The sequence below is a fragment of the Chiloscyllium punctatum genome, chromosome 12, assembly GCF_047496795.1.
Source record: "Chiloscyllium punctatum isolate Juve2018m chromosome 12, sChiPun1.3, whole genome shotgun sequence".
NCBI classification, from domain to species: domain Eukaryota; kingdom Metazoa; phylum Chordata; class Chondrichthyes; order Orectolobiformes; family Hemiscylliidae; genus Chiloscyllium; species Chiloscyllium punctatum.
In genome coordinates, this window is record NC_092750.1 from 9425255 (window position 1) to 9449698 (window position 24444).

General features: G+C 43.7%; 1 protein-coding gene across 1 annotated transcript in view; it reads right to left on the minus strand.

Annotated features, from left to right (window-relative positions):
* The window catches only part of LOC140483587 (uncharacterized), a 44546-nt gene extending 41178 nt beyond the window's left edge, over window positions 1-3368 (minus strand). Inside the window, exon 1 of the mRNA XM_072581818.1 lies at window positions 3301-3368. The gene's annotated coding sequence lies outside the window, so the exon portion shown is untranslated. The remainder of the gene's footprint in view (window positions 1-3300) is intronic.
* Between the last annotated feature and the right edge of the window lie 21076 nt (window positions 3369-24444).

Sequence of the window (24444 nt, forward strand, 5' to 3'; positions counted from 1 at the left end):
AGCTGGGACTGAGTTTCTTGCAGGGTATTTTCTGTCTACAGAATAGAATAGCTTTTATTGTCGCATTTGGGAAGTACAGGAGTGGTATGAAATATTTTTACAAAGGCTGCCTCTAATGGCACCATCTTAGGTACAAGTACTTAAGTACAAATCCTGGGTACAAAAGAGGAATAAAAGGGAAAGTAGTAGCATTTCTTACAATGTCTTAAAAATAAGTTAGATGTAAGATAGTTATAACATCGTTAAAGGATATGGGTGTTGTACAGTCCAGTAAAGAATTTCAACTCAATACTATACTGCGGCAGCTCAGTGGTTTGACTGCCCACATCAGGCCCTGGTCTAACAACACTCCCACTCCACTCCAAGCCTCCAGTCCACTTTAGGCAGAAGTGGGTCCTGCAGATGCTGGAGATTAGAGTCATGATTAGAGTGGTGCTGGAAAAGCACAGCAGGTCAGGCAGCATCCGAGGAGCAGGAAAAATCAATGTTTCGGGCAGGAGCTCTTCATCAGGATGAAGGACTTTTGCCCAAAGCATTGATTTTTCCTGCTCCTCGGATGCTGCCTGACCTGCTGTGCTTTTCCAGCACCACTCTAATCTTGATTCCAGTCCACTTTAGCCTAACTTGCCAGGATGAGGTAAACAGTGGAAAATAGTACAGAAGATCGGGGTTTACAAAATACTGAGGGATGCAACTGGCTATAACAGAGACAATAGCGAGTTAAGAAGGCAACATCAGAATAAGGAAAGAAGTGAAGTCAAAATAGATTAGATTACTTACAGTGTGGAAACAGGCCCTTCGGCCCAACAAGTCCACACCGCCCCGCCGAAGCGTAACCCACCCATACACCTACATCTACCCCTTACCTAACACTACGGGCAATTTAGCATGGCCAATTCACCTGACCTGCACATCTTTGGAGTGTGGGAGGAAACCGGAGCACCCGGAGGACATGCAAACTCCACACAGTCAGTCGCCTGAGGCGGGAATTGAACCCGGGTCTCTGGCGCTGTGAGGCAGCAGTGCTAACCACTGTGCCACCGTGCCGCCCACAAGAGTTGATGTGCATGTTGGTAATTACATCGGGAGTTACAGATACATATTGCAGTGTGAAAATATGATGTTGTGGTGTGATAGAGGCTCAAGGAAGGGCGAGACCAAGTGTTAACTATTCCTGGGTACAAGGATTTTTTTTTTATTTATTCACTTGAAGAACATGGGTAGACAGTTGCGAACACAGCCCGGTCCATCTCACAAACCAGGCATCCATCTATTGACTCCATCTATACTACCCACTGCCTTGGGAAGGCAACCTACATCATCAAAGACCCTTCCCACCCCGGTTATATTCTCGTACACACTCTTCCATCAGGCAGAAGATACAAAGCTTAAACACATATACCAACAAATTCAAGAATTGCTCCTTCTCTGCTGTTACTGGACTTCGGAATGGACCTCTCAAATTTAAAAAAAATGTTAATGTTGATCTCGCTCTGTGTGCACCTTCTCTGCAGCTGTAACATTGCATTCCTCGCTCTGTATTATTGCCCTAGTGCACTTTGTATAGTATGATCTGTCTGTATTGCAGGCAAAACAAACTTTTCAATGGACCTAGCTAATAATAAATCAAATCAAATCAGAGTAAGGAGTTTCCCCTTTAATACAGAGATGAGGCAGAATTCCTTCAAATAGAATGTGAATCTGTCAAATCCTTTACCACAGAGAGCTTTCAAGGCTAGTCATTAAGCATATTGAAGACTGACATGGATTTTAAGTCAGTAAGGGAATCAAGGAGCATTGGAATAATTTTGAGAAAGTGGAGTTGAGGATGATTGGATCAGCCTGATTTCTTGAATGGCAGAGCAGATTCGATGGGCTGAATGGTCTACATTTATTCCTGTGCCAGTGTAACTAAATGTATTTACTGGATTGTACAGCATCCTAATTTTTTAACTATGTTAAATGTTACATCTAACATATTTTTAAGACATTGTAAGTAATGCTTCTACTTTCCCTTTTATTCCTCTTTTGTATCCAGGATTTGTACTTAAGTACTTGTACCTAAAATGGTGCCATTAGAGGCAGCCTTTGTAAAAATTTTTCATACCACTCCTGACTTCCTACACATGACAATAAAGACTATTCTATTCTGTAGTCAGAAAATACCCTGCAAGAAACTCAGTCCCAGCTTCTGCCCAGCTTATTGCAGTTATGTATTTAACTAACTTGATTTAATACTGGATTAGTGGTGCTGGAAGAGCACAGCAGTTCAGGCAGCATCCAACGAGCAGAGAAATCGACATTTCGGGCAAGAGGTCATCAGGAATAAAGCTTTATTCCTGATGAAGGGCTCTTGCCTGAAACATCGATTTTGCTGCTCGTTGGATGCTGCCTGAACTGCTGTGCTCTTCCAGCACCACTAATCCAGAATTTGGTTTCCAGCATCTGCAGTTATTATTTTTGCCTCGTTGATTTTAACCCTACTGCGAATCCTCTTGCAAGGATGCCTGCCTTGAAGAAGTTTTCCTCCTCTCTCTACAAGAATCTCGGAGTCCCTCTCCCACTGCAACTCCCAGGTCATTTCCTCTGCCCTGAAGCTCTTCAATCATGTCGTGAAACAAACTCGGTACCACAGCCACATTTGCTTCCTCAGTGCCTGCCTCCATAACCAACTCATCCCACACGGACTCCGGACCACCTTTAAACCAGCAGAGTTCGGACCCGAACAGGACAAACAGTACAGACTACAGATTCAAAAACACCAGCAACAGTTCTCCATCAAGATCCTCCGCTCCACGCTTGCAGCAATGCACTGGCACCTAACCTCTCTACAGTCAGCCCTGCCCCAGCTGAGGGCCACACTCTCTCAGAATTGCAAAGGACCCCTTTATTCCTGAAGAAGGGCTCTTGCCCGAAACGTCGATTTCGCTGCTCGTTGGATGCTGCCTGAACTGCTGTGCTCTTCCAGCACCACTAATCCAGAATTTGGTTTCCAGCATCTGCAGTTATTGTTTTTACCAACTTGATTTAATACTCCAGTGATGAATTGGAATTAGAATTTCATGTCTCTAGATTTTGGCTGATTCTTGTTTGTTAAGGATGGGCAATAAGTACTTCATAGTCAGCAATGCCCATATCCTGCCCGCACAATGTGAACAATTAACGCCTTATCAATGATCCAACTCAGCCCTTGAAACACTAATATTTAAAAGTGCTAACCAATAAGTTAAACACACATGAAAAGCTTAACACTTCCTTGCAAAAAAGCACTAACAATTGAATTGGAAAATTGGGACTCACCCAAATACTTTTCCTGGTCAAAATGAAACCTTAAATGAATCATCATAACCTTTCGTAATTGAATATGGGCACGCCTACTATAGAGGAAGAGGAAATACAATTATGTCGATTGATGTATTATCGAGCACTTGGTGTGTCATTAACGAGTTTCCAAAATGCTGTCATTATTTCCTTTGTTTAAATATCACCAAGTTCCTGACTAAAATACTAGATGTTTTTGTTTTTTTCAGTGAAATTAATAACACCCTTTATAAATTCAGTGAGTACAGAAGGTTTATATTTAACAAGATTAATCGTCAAGAGAAAAATCGATTTCTGCACAAGGTCTGCAGTCTTAACAAGTTAGGTTAGGGTGGCATGGCGTCACTGTGGTTAGCACTACTGACTTGAGGCGGCACCGTCCCAAGTTCAATTCTATTCTTGCACTTCCTGTGTGAGGTTTGCATATTGTCTGTGTGGGTTCCCACTGGATGATCTGATTTCCTCCCACACTCTAAAGATATGCAGCTTAGAGTAGATTGGCCATGCTAAATTGCCCTGTAGTGTCCAGGGATGTGTACACTAGGTGGGTTCGCAATGGGAAATGTGGAATTATAGGGATACTCTTTGGAGGGTCAGTGTTTACTTGATGGGCCTAAAGGCCTCTATCTGCATTGTACAGATTCTATGATTGAAAAAACTTACATTGATTAAACCAAAACAGAATCTTCTCACAAAACTTTTGACGTAACTTTCTAAATTTTTACAAAGCAAAGCATAAATGTAAAGAAAACCAAAAGGAATCTTGTTTCAGTTTGACTGACTCCCACATCCCATCACCCAAATTCAGCCTCAGGGACCCCACCTGTTCTTGAGGAGAAGCATCTAAAACTGCCTGATGAGCAGCTAAGAAGCTGTGAGGTTTAAATGGCAGGGAGACCAACAGCAGGAATTGGCATATGACACTGGTTCACTGACATCTTGAATGTCACAATGTGAAGGTGTCAGTGTTGGACTGGGGTGGACAAAGCAGGGGCTCTGAAAGCTTCTGGTTTCAAATAGCCTGTTGGCCTATAGCCTGGTGTCGTGTGATTTTCAACTTGGTCTCTAAAGGTGGAGGAGTGAATGGATGATCGGTTTTATGGTCATGTGTATTTTACAGTGAAAAATGCTTTCAACTGTCACCCCGATGCAGGCACTGCAGTCAGTTCAGCCATAACGCGATGGTTCTGTTCCTGTGCAATCCCACATTGTGGAAAAATCACACTTTAGCAACAGTGGTTAAAGTGTTGGGGATATAATCGCGTTAAAGACAACACACGCTTTAGAAACCGCGTCCCCAATTCGTCAATTGCGTTACAGTGAATTTGCTTTCACGAAACTCGCGTTATAGCAGAAAAACCTGTATTTTGATTGGTTTAAGAATAAGAAAGAGAGAGTTCTTGCACATCGTCAATGAAGGTAATCATGCAGGTACAGCAGGTAGTGAAGAAAGCTAATAGCTTGCTGGCCTTCATAACAAGAGGAATTGAGTATAGAAGCAAAGAGGTTCTTCTGCAGCTGTATAGGGCCCTGGTGAGACCGCACCTGGAATATTGTGTGCAGTTTTCGTCTCCAAATTTGAGGAAAGACATTCTGGCTATTGAGGGAGTGCAGCCTAGGTTCGCGAGGTCAATTCCCGGAATGGCGGGACTACCTTACTCTAAAAGATTGGAGCGACTGGGCTAGTATACCCTTGAGTTTAGAAGGCTGAGAGGGGATCTGATTGAGATGTATAAGATTATTAAAGGATTGGACACTCTGGAGGCAGGAAGCATATTTCCGCTGATGGGTGAGTCCCGAACCAGAGGGCACAGTTTAAAAATAAGGGTTAGGCCATTTAGGACAGAGATGAGGAGAAACTTCTTCACCCAGAGAGTGGTGGCTGTGTGGAATGTTCTGCCCCAGAAGGCAGTGGACGCCAAGTCTCTGGATACTTTCAAGAAAAAGTTGGATAGAGCTCTTAAGGATAGTGGAATCAAGGGTTATGGGGATAAGGCAGGAACAGGATACTGATTGAGGATGATCAGCCATGATCATATTGAATGGTGGTGCTGGCTCAAAGGGCAGAATGGCCTACTCCTGCATCTATTGTCTATTGTCTAAAAAGATGGAGGTCCAAAAGAGTCCATCTACATCCCACCACCTCCTCCATCAGTCCTGAGCCAGCTCATCAGCAAAAACACCTATTATTGCCATCCCTCCCCCACTGCCTCACCGCAGCCTACACCAGATCTAATCGATGTCAAAATCCTGTCTCTCGTCAACGTCATTGTGATGCTTTTGTCTGCCACCAATGCCAGACCCAAGCAATGACAACGTCACTGATTCTCAGGTGGTTGGCTCTTCACTGCCCTTTGCAATGCTGTGGGACACCATCAGCTCAAGGGGCAATTAAAGATTGCTAATAGACATTGGTCTTGCCAGCAATGCCGACATCCCCTGAGAAAATAAAGGTTAAAAAAGTTACAACAAACAATTTCCAGATAATTGATATCATATTAGGAACTCTGATTCCAGAAATCAGAAGGTTATATCTTACTCCAAACTCAGAACTGCTTTTCTTTGGGCAATAAAAAGGATCCAGCTGATAGTTACAATGAGGTGCTAGCTAGTCAGTCATTAGGCACTGAGAAAATTCAAAGTCTATCACAGCAAAAACAAAATCCACATCATTAAGTGACATCAAGCCAGTCCATCAATATTTCATTAAAGCCACTAACTTGCTGGCGATGCCTTATTAAAATGCATACTCTTTCACTCAATCGTAATTCATCAGGATTGTGCATTGCATCACTGTTGCTGAAGAAAGTGCTGCCAGAGGCCATTTAAATAATATTGATTCCTTCTAAGTAGTTTTGGGTGTTTGCCAGGGAATTATTTGTAGCTATGTCCATCAGCAGTTAAGTAGCTTTCGATGATTAAAGAAAGAAAAGGGTTGGATTTACAAAGAGGCTTTGGTGATACCAGGGCACCCAAAATGATTTGAAACCAGTGGAAAACATTTTGTGCTGTGGTCTCTGTCGCCGTTAATCTGGACGTGCATACAGCAGTTTTGATAATGATCAGATTCTACTTTAGGTGTGGCTTTTTGCTGCAACACGAGAGAAGTGTAACTGCTCTCCCATAAATAGCATCGAATGAGTTTTACATCCGTCTGAAAAGATGGGCAGAGTCTCAGTGTGTGCTGAATTGTCTGGAATGGGACTTGAACCAACAACTTCTGACTCTATAAAGGCAAGGGTATAGGAGAAAGTGAGGACTGCAGATGCTGGAGATCAGAGTTGAGAGTGTGTTGTTGGAAAAGCACAGCAGGTCAGGCAACGTCTGAGGAGCAGGAGAATTGATGTTTCGGGCATAAGCCCTTCATCAGGAATGAAGAGTTCCGGCCCGAAATGTCGCCTCTCCTGCTCCTTGGATGCTGCCTGACCTGCTGTGCTTTTCCAACACCACACTCTCAAAGGCAAGGGTATGACTACTCAGATGAAGTACAGAAGTCTCGCAGCACAAATGAAGGCCATTAGGCCCATCCTGTCTGTACTCACAATGCCAAGCTACCTGGTTTTTTTGCGAGGAGACCAGGACAATCTATCTGACACATGTAATTCTGGCCTTTCCAGCATCTCGGATTTTAACTGTGCCACTATTATTGGTTATTATCATAGAACCATAGAACCATAGAATCATAGATTCACTACAGTGTGGAAACAGGCCCTTCAGCCCAACAAGTCCACACCGACCCTCCAAAGAGTACACACCCAGATCCATTCCCATACATTTACCCCTGACAAATGCACTTTGCCTATACATTCCTGAACACTATGGGAAAGTTGGCATGGCCAAATCACCCTAACCTGAACATCTTTGGACAGTGGGAGGAAACCAGAGCACTTGGGGGAAACCCACGCAGACACAGGGAGATTGTGCAAACCCCACACAGACAATCGCTCGAGGCTGGACTCGAACTTGGGTCCCTGGCTCTTTCACTGCCTTAGTCCTAAGCTCTGCAATTCCCCACCCTCCCCCCTCCACCCACCTCTCCAATTTTCTGCTTCTTAAATTGCTGCTGAAAATTCACCTCTTTGACCAGGGCTTCTAACCTTCTCTTCCTAATATCACTTTGTGTACAAAAATAATCTTTGCTCTATAACTGTCCTGTGAAGTGCTGTGGTATGTTTTAATATGATAAAGGAGTCATAGAGTCATGCACATGGAAACAGACCCTTCGGTCAGACTTGTCCACGTAGACTGGATACCCCAACCTAATCGAGTCCCATTTGCCAGCATATGGCTCATAACCCTCTAAACCCTTTCTATTCATATGCCCCTCCAGATGCTTTTAAAATGTTCTAATTGTACCAGCCTCCACCACTTCCTCTGGCAGCTCATTCCATACACGTATCACTCTCTGTGTGAAAAAGTTGCCCCTTAAGTTCCTTATAAATTTTTCCCCTCTCACCTTAAAGAGTCCTCTAGTTTAGGACTCCCCTGCACTGGGAAAAAGACCTTGTCTATTTACCCTATCCATGCCCCTCATGATTTTATAAACCTCTATAAGGTCACCCCTCAGCCTCCAACCCTCCAGGGAAAATAGCCGCAGCTTATTCAGCCTCTCCCTCTAGCTCAAACCCTCCAACACCCTTGGACATCTTCTCTGAACCCTTTCACATTTAATAACATCATCCTTACAGCAGGGAGACCAGAACTGAACACAGTATTCCAAAAGTGGCCTAACCAATGTCCTGTTCAACCACAACATGACCTCCCAACCCCTATACTCAATGCTCATACCAATAAAGGAAAGCATATCAAATGCATTCTTCACTACCCTGTCTACCTGTGACTCCACTTTCAAGGAACTATGAACCTGCACTCAAGATCTCTTTATTTGACAAAGAGACCCTACCATTAAAGTGTACGATTTCAACCCTGGTTTGCCTTACCAAAATGCAACACCACGCAATTGTCGAAATTAAACTCCATCTGCCATTCCTCGACCCATCGGCCCATTTGATCAAAGTCGTGTTGTAATCTGAGATAACCTTCTTCACTGTCCACCACACCACCAATTTTGGTGTCATCTGCAAACTCAATTACCATTCCTTCTAGATTCACATCCGAACCATGCACTGTAAACACACAAGTTGTTGTTGGCATAAAGTGCAGGGCTACAGAGAAAAAACAGACTATTTGAATAAAACAGCCACAATGGGCCAGGGGCCAAAATATATTCTTTCTCAAGAGCTCCTTTTTTGGTGCTAGTATACATAGAGTCCCTAACAGTATAGAAACAGGCCATTCAGCCCAATGAGTCCACACTGACCCTCCAAAGAGCAAATCACACAGACCCATCCCACTACCCTAAACCTGCATTTTCCATGGCCAATCCAAACAAGCTGCACATCTTTGGACTGCAGGAGGAAACTGGAGCATCCGGGGAAACCCATGTAGATAGGAGGAGAACATGCACACCCCACACAGAAAGCCACCCAAGGGTGGGATCAAACCCAGGTCCCTGGTGCTGTGAGGCAGTAGTACTAACTGCTAAACCACCATGCAGCCCACAAGCAAAGACTGACACAGTCAGGAAGCACTAATTTTGGCAAAACCTGGGATTGAACAAGGGACTTTTAGTCTCATACTCTCCCAACTGAGCTAATTTGACTCCTTTACTAATTGATGCAGTTACATAGAGTCATAGAGTCATATAGATATACATCACAGAAACAGACCCTTCGATCCAACTCGTTCATGCCGACCAGATATCCTAACCTAATCCAGTTCCATTTGCCAGCACTTGACCCATATCCCTCTAAATCCTTCCTATACATATACCCATCCAGATGCCTTTTAAATGCTGCAATTGTACCAGCCTCCACCACTTCCTTCTCCAGAATTTGCAGTCTGTACTTGTGTTGATCTGTTTCAAGATTTCCTTTAGTTAGGAAAGGTAGCATAAATACCTATGATGGTACAGATTATGAATTTTTCATTTGGAATCAGGAGATGAATGCTCTTTGTTAATCTTCATTGCCAAAGTAAACATTCAAATGACTTGACGTGAGATATCTTATTTGGAATGAGTCTTACATCTGAGTCTTCCTTTAATATTTAATTGCGAGCCAATGTCACTGTCCAGCATTCATTGATTTTTCTGCTAAAACTTCTCGTGTTCTCCTCCTCAATGTTTGTGTTATAAGTGAGCACTAACAATGATATCAGTGTACTGACTTCCAAAAATTCAACTGAGCAAAGGGGGAATACACACAAATTAATAACAACAGAAGTTGTCGGAAGTGCTCAGCAGCATCTGTGCAGAGAAACCGAAGTTCGTGTTTCAGGTCCACTCTGATTTCTCTTCACAGATGCTGCCAGACCTGCTGAGCTTTTCCAGTTAAAAAAATCACACACAACACCAGGTTATAGTCTAACAGGTTTAATTGGAAGCACTAGCTTTCAGAGCCGCTCCTTCATCAGGTGGTTGGGGAGTACACAATTGTAAGACACAGACTTTATTGCAAAAGTTTACAATAACTGAAATTACACATTGAAAAATACCTTGATTGTTTGTTAAGTCTCTCATCTGTTAGAATGACCATATTAGTTTAACTTCTTTCATACGTAAATCACAAAACATTTTTTTAAAAGTTACATTCTCAGGTTAACTTTAACAAATGGTGTCAGCCCAGATAATACGTTGAAGGTGTTAGCCCCCTGTGTGCTGTTGTTTGTGCCATAATGTTTAGACTGATTCTAATCTAAAAAATGAGTTAACAGAGTCTTACATGGATTCATGCAGTTTTTGAGCAAGTGTACAATGTAACTCTGCAAGTACAAATTCATCCCACAAACCATACATGTGGGTGTGGGCATGCGTGTGCGTCAGTGTGTCTGGGGTGGGGGGTTGTGAGTGTCTGTTAGAGAGAGTGTATATGTGTGTGTGTGAGTGTAAAGGGTTCTAAGTCTGTGAGAGGGTGCATGTGTGAGTGTGTGTTGCTTTTCCAGCAATTTCTATTTTTTTTCTGATTTACAGCATCTGCAGTTCTTTCAGTTTTACACATAAATTAATTTGTAACGCAAAGGAAACCAAAACAAAATGGTAATGTAGAACAGAGAGACCTAGGGGTGTAGGTACATAATTCTTTGAAGTTTGCGTCACATGTAGATAGGGTGGTTAAGAAGGTGCTTAACACACTTGCCTTCATTGTCACACCTTTGAATATAGGAGTTGGGGCGTCAGGTTAAGTTTCTACAGGATGTTGGTGAGGCCTTTTCTGGACCACTGTGTTACCCTGTTATAGAAAGGCTATAAGTGAGCTGGAGAGGGTTCAGAAAAGACCTACTAGGACTTTTGTCAGGAGTGGACGGTTAAAATTATAGGAAAAGGCTGGAGAGGCTGGGACTTTTTTCATTGGAGCGTAGGAGGTTGAGAGATGACCGTACAGATGGTTTTTTTTAAATCATGAGGGGCACAGATAAGCTGAATGGTGGGTGCATTTTTCCTAGGGCGGGAAATTTCAAGACTTGGAGCATATTTTTAAAGCGAGAGGAGAAAGAATTAAAAAGGACAGGAGGAGCAACGTTTTTTACATAGAGAGTGGTTCGTGTGTGGAATGAATTTCCAAAGGAAGCGGTGGATGCAGGTAGTTACATTTAAAAGACAATTAGATAAGTACATGGATAGGAAATATTTAGAAGGATATTGGCCAAGACTGGGAGGGGCTAATTTTGTTTGGAATTATGGTCGGCATGGAGTGGTTGGACCGAAAGGCCTGTTTTCGTGCTGTATGACTCTATGATTGCTTAACGTTTATACTTCACAATTCAGTGATTATTTTTCTGAGCTATTATACCTTCTTGACTAATTATCTTTACGTGTCTCATGAGCTATGACTTGGATCCCCCAGCACACCAGTTACATTAAAGACACATATCATTTGATAGGGCTGGTAGGCTCACTAACTGTACTTACCAAATCCATATTTCTGACAGTGAACACTGAAGGCGGATTGTTATAGGGGTTTGAGTGATGTGGGCTATGGCAAGATGTGTGGGCAGAGTTTGGCAACCAGTGCAGTAAGGCCTGACTCACTGTTGAGACCACGTTGCTCAATCTTATATGCTTTTTGCAAGCAGCGTGGGGAGATTCTCACTTGGCAGATGCCAATTGACCATCGTCATTAATTGTTGAACAACTTGTTAACGTCACAGCTCACCTCATTAATATTCAGACTCCCAATTTACCAAACTTGCCAAACTCAACCAGGATGAGTGCCTGGCAGCCCACTCAGAGTGCCCTCTCCAACATCTCAGGGCACCTCACAGACATTGGTATCCAACATCGGCCAGCCTCTAAGAATATCTCCACTTCACTTACAGTAGCTTCTAAACTTCAGCGCTGTTTTGTGGACTGTCATTGTAACGTTGCAGCAAGGACTCCACGGTCAGGGACACAGGATCAGTTCATCGGTTGGGTGATAAGACCATAAGACATAGGAGTAGAAATTAGACCATTCAGCCCATCAAATCATGGCTGATAAGTTTCTCAAACCTATTTTCCCGCTTTGTCCCTGTAACCCTTGATCCCTTTGATACTCAAGAACCTATCCATCTCAGTCTTAAATATACTCAATGACCTAGCTTCCACAACCTTCTGTGACAGTGAATTCCACAGATTCCCCACTCTCTAGCTGAAAAGGTTTCTCTTTATTTCTGTTCTGGAAGGTCTAAAAGGCTATGCCCTCAGACCCTAGTCTCTCCTACCAATGGAAACATCTTCCCAGTATCCACTCTGTCCAGGCCATTCAATATTCTGTACGTTTCAATTAGACCCCCCCCCCCTCATTGTTCTAAACTCCATTGAGTATAAGCCCAGAGTCCTCATACATTCCTCATATGTTAAGCTTTTCACTCCTGGGACCATTCTCGTCTGAACACACTCCTGGGCCAGTACATCCTTCCTGAGATATGGGGCCCAAAACTGTGCACAATACTCCAAATGTTGTCTGACCAGAGCCTTATAGACCCTCAGAAGTACATCCCTGCTTTTATATTCAAGTCCTCTCAAAACAAATGCCATCATTGCATTTGCCTTCCTAACTACTGACTCAACCTGCAAGTTTACCTTGAGAGAATCCTAGACTCGAACTCCCAAGTCTTTTTACATTTCAAACTTCTGTGTTTTCTCCCCATTTAGAAAATAGTCTATGTTTCTATTCTTCTTGCCAAAGTGCATGACCTCACACTTTCCCATGTTGTACTCCATCTGCCACTTCTTTGCCCACTCTCCTAACCTGTCCAAATCCTTCTGCAACCTCTCGCCTCCTCAATGCTACCTATTCCTCGACCTATCTTTGTATCATCTGCAAACCTAGCCAGAATGCCCTCAGTTCCTTCATCGAGATTGTTAATGTGTAAAGTGAAAAGTTGTGGTCCCAACACTGAGCCTTGCGGAACACCACTTGTCACCGGCTGCCATCCTGAGAAGGACCCTTTTATCCCCACTCTCTACTTTCTGCCAGACAGCCAAGCCTCTATCCATGCTCGCACCTGCCAGGACCAGGATGCATCTCTATTCTCTTCACTTGCTCATTCACCCTGAGCTGACCCAAATGTTTCTAAGATACCTTAACTTTGTGTGTTTTGCTCCCCCTCATACAGGAATACTTGTCTCATAGTAGTGCTGAAACAGACACAGAGAATGCTGGTGAATCTCAGCAGGTCTGGAAGTACAATGGATAGAAATAAAGTTAAGATTTCAAATTTGCTGTTGACCTTCCTTCAGAACTGAGAGGGAGGTCTGAATTTTTGATTTGAGTCCTGATGCTGAGTGACTGAGGTGTGCAGTATTGTTCAGAGCAAGCAGTGGCCAGGAGAAGTCATTGGAAAATGCATACATTCACCGTGACCTCAAGCTATTAGAATACAGAACATAGAACATTACAGCGAAGAACAGGCCCTTCGGCCCTCAATGTTGAACCGACCTGTGAAACCAATCTGAAGCCCATTTAACCTACATTATTCCTTTATCATCCATATGTTTATCCAATTACCATTTAAATGCCCTTGATGTTGACAAGTCTACTACTGTTACAGACAGGGCGCTCCACATCCTTATTACTCTCTGATGTTTTTACCAGCAGCACAGCTCCCTCCAGGACCACCACTGCTCCACCGTCATTTCCAGACCCTTCACCTCCTCATCTTCAACACAGTTCTCGATTCTCATGACAGCCATGTGATTGTGTTCACAACGTATTCTGCATTTCATTGTACGTAGTACATTACCATTTCTCAACATGATGATATACAGATATTCTAGTCTGACATTGCAAATGTTGATAGGTCTATCAGTATTGCTGGTTGCACATTGTTAATATGTGGTTAGAAATGAACTGGGGTGGCATAGTGACTCAGTGGTTAGCACTGCTGCCTCACAGCGCCAGGGACCTGGGTTCAATTCCAGCCTCAGGTGACTTCCTCTGTGGAGTTTGCCCATTCTCCCTGTGTCTGTGTGGGTTTTCTCCAGGCTTCTTTCTTTAAGCATTCAGGATGTGGGCATCGTTGGCTGGGCCCAGCATTTATTGCTCGTCCCTAGTTGCCCCTTGAGAAGGTGGTGGTGAGCTGCCTTCTTGAATTGCTGCAGTCCGTGTGCTGTAGGTAGACCCACAATGCCCTTGGAGAGGGAATTCCAGGATTTGGACTCAGCAACAGAAAAGAAACAGTCATACATTTCCAAGTCAGAATGGTGAGTGGCTTGGAGGGGGACTTGCAGGAGGTGGTGTTCCCATGCATTTGTTACCTTTGTCCTTCTAGATGGAAGTGGTCGTAAGTTTGGAAGGTACAGTCTGAGGATCTTTGGTGAACTTCTGTACTGCATCTTGTAGATCGTACACACTGCTGTTAATGAGCATCAGTGGTGGAGGGAGTGGATGTTTGTGGATGTGGTGCCAATCAAGTGAGTTGTTTTGTCCTGGATGGTGTCGAGCTTCTTGAGTGTTGTTGGAGCTGCATCCATCCAGGGGAGTATTCCATCACCCTCCTGACTTGTACCTTGTGGATGGTGGACGGGCTTTGGGGAGTCAGGAGGTGTGTTATTCACTGCAGTATTCCTGGTTTCTGACCTGCTCATTGTGTTTACTGAACATAGAACATAGAACAATACAGCGCAGTACAGGCCCTTCAGCCCTCTGACCTGTGAACTATTCTCAGCTCGTCCCCCTACACTATCCCATCATCATCCATGTGCTTATCCAAGGATTGTTTAAATCTCCCTAATGTGGTTGAGTTAACTACATTGGCAGGTAGGGCATTCCATGCCCTTACCACTCCCTGAGTAAAGAACCTGCCTCTGACATCTGTCTTAAATCTATCACCCCTCAATTTGTAGTTATGCCCCCTCGTATAAGCTGATGTTATCATCCGAGGAAAAAGACTTTCACTGTCTAACCTATCCAATCCTCTGAACATCTTGTATGTCTCTATCAAATCCCCTCTTAGCCTTCTTCTTTCCAATGAGAACAGATCCAAGTCTCTCAGCCTTTCCTTATAAGACCTTCCCTCCAGACCAGGCAACATCTGGTAAATCTCCTCTGCACCTTTTCCAATGCTTCCACATCCTTCCCGAAATATGGCGACCAGAACTGTACACAATATTCCAAGTGTGGCTGTGCTAGCTTTTTGTATAGATTAGATTAGATTACTTACAGTGTGGAAACAGGCCCTTTGGCCCAAACAATCCACACCGACCCTCCAAAGAGTAACCCACCCAGACCCATTTCCCTTTGACTAATACACCTAACACTATGGGCAATTCACCTGACCGGCACATCTTCGGACTGTGGGAGGAAACTGGAGCACCCGGAGGAAACCCACGCAGACACAGGGAGAACGTGCAAACTCCACACAGACAGTCACCCAAGACTGGAATCGAATTTGGGACCCTGGTGCTGTGAGACAGCTGTACTAACCACTGAGCCACCATGCTACCCTTAACTAGTTGCAGCATAATATTGTGGCTCCGGAACTCAATTCCTCTACAAATGAAACCTAACACACTGTATAACTTCTTAACAGCACTATCAATCTGTAAGGCAACTTTCAGGAATCTATGTACATGGACTCCAAGATCCCACTGCACATCCACACTACCAAGAATCTTTCCATTGACCCAGTATTCTGCCTTCCTGTTATTTTTCCCAAAGCGAATCACCTCACATTTAGCTGCATTGAATTCCATTTGCCGCTTCTCAGCCCAATTCTGCAGTTTATCAAAGTCCCCCTGCAACCTGTAACATTCTTCCAAACTGTCCACTACTCCACCGACTTTACTGTCATCTGCAAATGTGCTGATCCATCCACCTATGCCTGCGTCTAAATCATTTATAAAAATGACAAACAGCAGTGGTCCCAAAACAGATCCTTGTAGCACACTACTAGTAACTGGACTCCAGGCTGAATATTTTCCATCAACCACCACTCACTGCCTTCTTTCAGAAAGCCAGTTTCTAATCCAAACTGCTAAATCACACTCAATCCCATGCCTCTACATTTTCTCCAACAGCCTACCATGTGGAACCTTATCAAAGGCTTTACTGAAGTCCATGTATACCACGTCAACTGCCCTACCCTCATCTACATGATTTGTCACCTTCTCAAAAAACAACTACCCTTGACGAAACCATGTTGAAATCAAATTGTTGCTTGCTAGATGATTATAATTCTTGTCTCTTATAATCATTTCCAAAACCTTTCCTACAACAGAAGTAAGGCTCACTGGTCTATAATTACCTGGGTCATCTCTACTGCCCTTCTTGAACAAGGGCATAACATTTGCAATCCTCCAGTCCTCTGGTACTAAACCTGTAGACAGTGATGACTCAAATATCAAAGCTAAAGGCTCTGCTATTTCCTCCCTAGCTTCCCAGAGAATTCTCAGATAAATCCCATCCGGCCGAGGGGACTTGTCTACTTTCACTCCTTCTAGAATTGATAGCACCTTTTCGCAATTAACTTTGATCCTTTCTAGTCTAATATTTTGTGCCTCATTCTTCTCCTCTACAATCGTCTCCTTTTCCTGAGTGAAAACCAATGAGAAATGTTCATTTAGCACCTCTCTGATCTCCACAGGGTCCACACTCAACTTCCCACTTCTGTCTTTGACTGACTCTATTCCTACCCAAGTCATCCTTTTATTCCTCACACACCTATAGAAAGCTTTAGGGTTCTCCTTTATTCTATTTGATAAAGACGGCTCGTGTCCTCTCTTTGCTCTTCTTAACTCTCTCTTTAAATCCTTCCTAGCTGATCTTTAACTCTCCATCGTCTCATCTGAACCATCTTGCCTCATCAACACATAAGCCTCCATCTTCTGCTTAACAAGAGCTGCAATTCCTACAGTAAACCACGGTTCCCTTACCTTATCACTTCCTCCCTGCCTGACAGGGACATACCTATCAAGGACACGCAATATCTGTTCCTTAAACCAGCTCCACATTTCCATTGTCTGCACCTCCTACATTTTGCTACCCCATTCTATACATCCTAATTCTTGCCTAATGACAAATCCAGTTGAGTTTCAGGTCAATGGAAACCTCAGGATGTTGATGGGGGGTATTCAGTAATGGTAACACCATTGAATGCCAAGAACGAGTAATTTGGTTGTCTCTGACTCGTGATTGTCGTAGTCTGGCATTTGTGTAGCGTGAATGTTACTACCTAATTATCAGCCCTCGTCTGAATATTGTATAGATCTTGTTGTACTTGAATGTGGACTGCTTCAGTATCTGAGGAGTTATGAATGGTATTGAACACTGTGCAACCATCAGCGAACATACTAATTTCTGAGCTTATGATGGAGGGGAGGTAATTGATGAAGCAGCAGACATGGTTGGGCTGCGACCCTGAGCAACTCTTACAGAGATGTCCTGGAACTGAGCTGACTGACATCCAACAACTACAACCATACTCCATTGTGCCAGGTATGGTTCTAACCAGCAGAGAATTTGCCCCCTGATACCCATTGATTCCAGTTTTGCTAGGGCTCCTTGTTGTTCCACTCAGTCAAATGTGGCGTTGATGTTAAGGGCTGTCACTCTCATGTCACCTGTGGAGTTCAGCTCTTTTGTCCATGTTTGCACCAAGGCTGTAATGAGATCAGGAGCTGAGTGACCCTGGCAGAACCCAAACTGGGCGTCATTGAGCATGTTAAAGCTGAGCAGGTACTGCTTGAAAGCACTGTTGATGTCACCTTCCATCATACTACTGATGATCAGGGTTAGACTGATGGGGCAGCACTTGGTCAGATTGGATTTGTCCTGCTTTTTATGTAGGCGATCCAAGCAATTTTCCACATTGTTGGGTAGACACCAGTGTTGTAACTGTACTGGAACAGCTTGGTTAGGGGAGTGGCAGGTTCTGGAGCACAAGCCTTCAGTACTATTGCTGGAATGTTGTCAGGGCCTGCAGCCTTTGCAGTATCCAGTGTCTCCAACCATTTCCTGATATCACATTGAGTAAATCAAATTGGTTGAAGACTGATGTCTGTGATGCTGGGGACTGGGGCCAAAATGAATCATCCACTCAACACTGCTTCAGCCTTAGGGCTTTTGCCCGAAACTTCAATTTTCCTGCTCCTCGGATGCTGCCTGGCCGGCTGTGTTTTTCCAGCACCACTCTAATCTTGACTCTGATCTCCATCATCTGCAGTCCTCACTTTTGCCTGGCTATAATCCATAGCCTGGTTACTGCTAACTCTACTCCATAGCCTGGTTACTGTTAACTGTACACCATAGCCTGGTTACTGCTAACTGTTGCTATGGGATCAGGACAAAGACGTTACAGCAGCAAACTAGCTAGATATTTAGATTAATTAGTAGGTTTATGTTTACAATTGTCCAGATTAGGACAATTGGGCACACTCCAGGGACACACCAGATCTCTACAGTTTTCACCCAATAATTGTCTCTGACCTTGCATTCAATTGAGTCGAGCTGAGCACGCATATTTATTATTTGCTTATTATAAGATCTGGATGCTTCCCCCTTTCTGTTTGGCTATTTGGTTTTGTGTTTCTGCATTTGTAGGCGGCACGGTGGCACAGTGGTTAGCACTGCTGCCTCACAGCGCCAGAGACCCGCGTTCAATTCCTGCCTCAGGCGACTGACTGTGTGGAGTTTGCACATTCTCCCCGTGTCTGCATGGGTTTCCTCTGGGTGCTCCGGTTTCCTCCCACAGTCCAAAAGATGTGCAGGTCAGGTGAATTGGCCATGCTAAATTGCCCGTAGTGTTAGGTAAGGGGTAAATGTAGGGGTATGGGTGGGTTGCGCTTCGGCGGGGCGGTGTGGACTTGTTGGGCCGAAGGGCCTGTTTTCCACACTGTAAGTAATCTAATCTTGTTAATTCTGGTTTTTGATTCTTAGATGGTTATTTTCTTTTTAATTCGGGTTTTTGTAGCTAAGATGACACCGGAGAATGGTGACTCTGTACACTTTTCCCTGCACTGTCCTTCTGAATTTGAGCACACGTATCATTAAAACCTAATTCTAAAGAGGACTTTCCAAGGTTGACAGGGCTGTTTCGACTGTTTGTCTTTTCTGGTGCCTGGGTCAATGCCAGGTGGTCTATCCAGTTTCACTTCCTTGAGACTTTGTAGTGATTCATCAAATGCTAGACTATTTCAGAGGGCAATTAAGAGTCAATCACATTGCTGTGGGTCTGGAGTCACATGTAGGCCAGACAACACGAAGGTGGTATTTTCTTTCCTTTTAAATGGATTCTTAATTCCAAAGAATTGTATTTTTTTAATTGAATTCAAATTTCACTTGAATTCGAAACATTAAAATCAATTCAGTTTTCAGTCCACGTCTGTTGGCTATAATCCATAGTCTAGATTAGTGTGGTGCTGGAAAAGCACAGCAGGTCAGGCAGCTTCCGAGCTTCGAACCTGAGTCTGCAGGACATTATCTGAGCTTCTGGATTAATAGTCTAGCCCTAAGACTATGATGCCATTGCCTCCCCCAGGTGCTCCAGTTTCCTCCCACAGTCCAAAGATGTGCAAGTTAGGGTGGATTGGCCATGGGAATTGCAGGGTTATAGGGATCGATTAGGGGATGGGCCTGGGTGGGATCATCGTCAGAGGGACAGTGAGAACTCAGTAGGCCAAATGCCCCACTTCTACACAGTAGGAATTCCACGATTCTTAAATTAATCTGTAGTATGCAGGCTAGGTAGATTAGTTTTGGCAAATGCAGGGTGATGGGGATGGGGTGCGTCTGAGTGGGATGGTTTTCAGTCAGTTTGTTGCAGACTCGATGGGCCCAATGGCCTTGATCTGCACTTAGGGATTCTTTAAATGTACATACGTAATTGTAATATTACGACTTGTTTTTATTATTTCATAAGATGTAGTCATTGCTGGCTCATCAGCATCCATTGCCCCAGACCACAGTTAAGAGTCAATCATATTGCTATTGGCCTGGACTCCCATGTGGGCCAGACTAGATAAGGTCAATAAAGTCAATTTCCTTTCTGAAAGATTTTTAGTGAACCAACTGCGGTTTGTATTTTTTAAAAACTGAAATGGCTGTTGGGTCACTTTTTATTCTTCAACACCTCCCAATACTGCTCCCCATTGCTTGGATCTCTCTGTACCTTCTTATTGAACTCAAGTTTCACAATCTGCCATGGTAGGATTTGAAACCCACATCTCCAGAACATTAGCCTGGGTTTACTGGATTACTCTTTCAGTGACATTACCATCAGGTATGATATTGATGAAGGGCTCCTGCCCAAAACATCGATTTTCCTGTGCTCCTCGGATGCTGCCTGACCTGCTGTGCATATCCAGCACCACACTCTCAACTCTGATCTCCAGCATCAGCAGTCCTCATTTTCGCCTATCAGGTATGAAACTTCTGTCCTAGAATCTGAGTCTACTTTCAAAATTGGAAAACAACAAATGCTGGAAATCACAGCGGGTCAGGCAGCATCCATGAAGAGGGAGCAAACTAACATTTAGAATCTTGATGATTCTTCATCAGATGAAGAGTCATCGAGACTTGAAGTGTTAGTTTGCTCTCTCTCCGCTAATGCTGCCTGACCCGCTGTGATCTCCAGCATTTGCTGTTTCCAGTACAGAGTCCAACATCTGCAGTGGTTTGCTCGTAACTTTCAAAAACATTGAATTCATGAAACAAATTAATCACTTTTGCAAATGAATAGGAACAAGCAACCTCTATTTTGGTGATTGTGTCCCTCCCTTTGGGTTTAGTTTCTGGAACTGAGGGTCGTAGTTTAAAATAAGGCATTGCCCATTTAAGATAGAGAGAGAGGAGGTGTTTTTTTTTCCTCACCGAATGCATTGAGTCTCTGGAACCCTTTCCCTGAGAAGGTGCTGCAGGTGGAGCCTTTGAATAATTTTTTTTCAGTCAGCAAGCTGCTTCCTTCGGAAGTTTTCTCGATAAGGTTTCAGAAATATTCAATGAATGTCTTAAAAAGACTTCTTTGAGTGTCGACAAATCTTAAATAGAAACATACAAAGGCGAGGAGAAATTGACCAGGAAATGAAATCACTGAAATGAAAGTGCAGATTAACTCTTTTTGATAGCAGTTTCGCTAACTGTAAATAAAAAAAAAAATTCTTTATCTAGAGATTAAATGAGGAGACCAACAGCTTGGCTACAGGAGTGGGCCTCAAGAAAGTATTTTGGCAGAGAGAGAGGGAGGGAGGGAGGGAGAAAGAGAAGGAGAGAGAGAGGGAGGGAGGGAAAGGCATTCGACAATGTTCCCATGGGAGACTGATTAGCAAGGTTAGATCTCATGAAATACAGGGAGAACTAGCCATTTGGATACAGAACTGGCTCAAAGGTAGAAGACAGAGGGTGGTGGTGGAGGGTTGTTTTTCAGACTGGAGGCCTGTGACCAGTGGAGTGCCACAAGGATCGGTGCTGGGCCCTCTACTGTTTGTCATTTACATAAATGATTTGGATGCGAGCATAAGAGGTACAGTAAGTATGTTTGCTGATGATACCAAAATTGGAGGTGTAGTGGACAGCGAAGAGGGTTACCTCAGATTACAACAGGTTCTGGACCAGATGGGCCAATGGGCTAAGAAGTGGCAGATGGAGTTTAATTCAGATAAATGCGAGATGCTGCATTTTGGGAAAGCAAATCTTAGCAGGACTTATACACTTAATGGGAAGGTCCTAGGGAGTGTTGCTGAAATAAGAGCCCTTGGAGTGCAGGTTCATAGCTCCTTGAAAGTGGAGTCACAGGTAGATAGGATAGTGAAGAAGGTGTCTGGTTTGCTTTCCTTTATTGGTCAGAGTATTGAGTACAGGAGTTGGGAGGTCATGTTGCAGCTGTACAGGACATTGGTTAGGCCACTGTTGGAATATTGCGTGCAGTTCTGGTCTCCTTCCTATTGGGAAGATGTTGTGAAACCTGAAAGGGTTCAGAAAAGATTTACAAGAATGTTGCCAAGGTTGGAGGATTTGAGCTACAGGGAGAGGTTGAATAGGCTGGGGCTTCCCTGGAGCATCGGAAGCTGAGGGGTGACCTTACAGAGGTTTATAAAATCATGATGGGCATGGATAGGATAAATAGATAAATTTCCCTGGGGTGGGGGAGCCCAGAACTAGAGGGCATAGGTTTAGGGTGAGAGGGGCAAGAAATAAAAGAGATGTAAGGGGCAACCTTTTCACGCAGAGGGTGGTACGTGTATGGAGGATGTAGTGGAGGCTGGTACAATTGCAACATTTAAGAGGCATTTGAATGGGTATATGAATAGGAAATGTTTGGAGGGATATGGGCCCGGTGCTGGCAGGTGGGACTAGATTGGGTTGGGATATCTGGTCGGCATGGACGGGTTGGACCGAATGGTCTGTTCCCATGCTGTACATCTCTATGACTCTATGAGGGAAGGAGAAAGAGACAGAGAGAGAGCGAGAGAGAGAGAGAGAGAGAAAGAAACAGATGCTACCTGATAACAGTCAGATAAAGTACAGACGTGAACCAAAAACAAAAACAGAAATTGCTGGAAAAGCTTAGCAGGTCTGGCCGCATCTGTGGAGAGAAATCAGAGTAAACATTTCAGTCTAATGACCCTCAGAACAGTTCTGAGGAAGGGTCATTCGACCCAAAATATTAACTCTGAAATGTTTACTGGACACGAAACGTTGACCCTGATTTCTCTTCACAGAGGCTGGCAGACCTACTGAGCTTTTCTGGCAATTTCTGTTTTTGTCTTTAATTTACAGCATCCGCAGTGCTTTCAGTTTTTGTTGTGAATAAAATAAATAACTTTCATAAAGAAATCCTCATTTATCATCCCCTCGTGGTAGGAGTATCTTGTGCACAGATTATCTACATATCACCAGAGACTGTCAAAGAATCATAACAAATAGGAACAGGAGTAGTCCATTTGACCCTTTGAGTCGGCTCCACCACTCAATAGGGTCATGAGTGGTCTGACATCCCTCATGTACACTTTCTTGGCTTTTCCCCAGAATCCTTGATTTCCCGACTGATCGAGAATTGATCTCAGCTTTAAATATACGCAAGGACTCCGGCCCCACACCTCTCTGTGGCAAGAAATTTCAAAAGCTCACAACCCTCCAAGAGAGAAAATTCCTCCTCATCTCAGTTTAAATTGGTGCCCCTTTATTCTGAGACCATACCCTCTGGTTCTAGACCCTCCCATGAGGGGAAACAACCTTTCAGCATTGACCCTATCAAGCCTCTTAACCATCCTGTTTGTTTCAATGAGATCACCTCTCATTCTTCTAAATGCCAGTGAATAAAGTCCTAAGCTGTTTAGCCTTTGCTCATAAGACAATCCCTCCATGCCAGGGATCATCCTAGTGAACCTTCTCTGTACTACCTCCAATGAAATGATATCTTTCCTTTAGTAAGGGGACCAAAACTGCTCACAGTGCTCCAGATGTGGGCTCACCAGCACCTTGTACAGTCGCAGTAAGCCTTCCCTGTTCTTGTGCTCCAACCACATTAGAGTCAGAGGGTCATAGAGATGTACAGCACAGAAACAGACTCATTGCTTCAACCCGTCCATGCCCAGATATCCTAATCTAGTCCCATTTGCCAGCATTTGGCATATATCCCTCTAAACCCTTCCTATTCATACAGCCATCCAAATGTCTTTTAAATAAACAATTGCTGAAAGTATTTTGGATCATCTTGAGGATGTCAAAACTCTTAACCAAATGTTACAGTTACAAGTGGAATATTGTCCTTCATTGCAAGAAGGATGGAGTTTAAAAACAAGGGAGTTATGCAGCAGCTGTATAGAGCACTGGTGAGGCCACACTTTGAGTACTGTTTTAATCTCCTTACTTGAGAAAGGATGTACTTGCACTTGAGGTAGTGCACTAGAGGCGGTTCACCAGAGTTCAGAGGGTTGGCTTATGAGGAATGATTGAGTAGACTGAGACTATACTCATTGGAATTGAGAAGAATGAGAGGTGTTCTTATAGAGACATAGAAAATTTATGAAGGGAATAGATAAGATAGAAGCAGGGGGTTGTTTCCACTGGTGGGTGAAACTGGAACAAGGGGGTATAGCCTCAAAATAATGGGGACCAGATTTCAGACTGAGATGAGAATGAACTTCTTCACCCAAAGGGTTGTGAATCTGTGTAATTCCCTGCCCAATGAAGCAGTTGAGACTATCTCATTGAATGTTTTTAAGGCAAAGATAGATTTTTGAACAGTAAAGGAATTAAGGGCTATGGTGTGTAGGTGGGTAAGTGGAGCTGAGTCCATGAAAAGATCAACCACGACCTTATTGAATGGGGAGCATGTCCAAGGGGTCAGATGACCTACCTTTGCTCATTACAGTATTAGCTATTAAGACATGGGAGTCCTGACTTATGAAAGTCCAACTCATGAATGCTCATACTGACGAACACAATCCTTTATAGGGGTGTAATTTTAAACATCTGACATATGAATATTGCCTGTACTAACAAACGGCTATTTTATATTGTCTTGCATTCCATTCCGACTTGCGTACAAATCGACTTGCGAACAGAATCATGAACGAATCATGTTCACAACTCGGTTTGGGCAATCAAGGCATAGAGCACAAGACCAAGGAAGTCACTGGTCTGG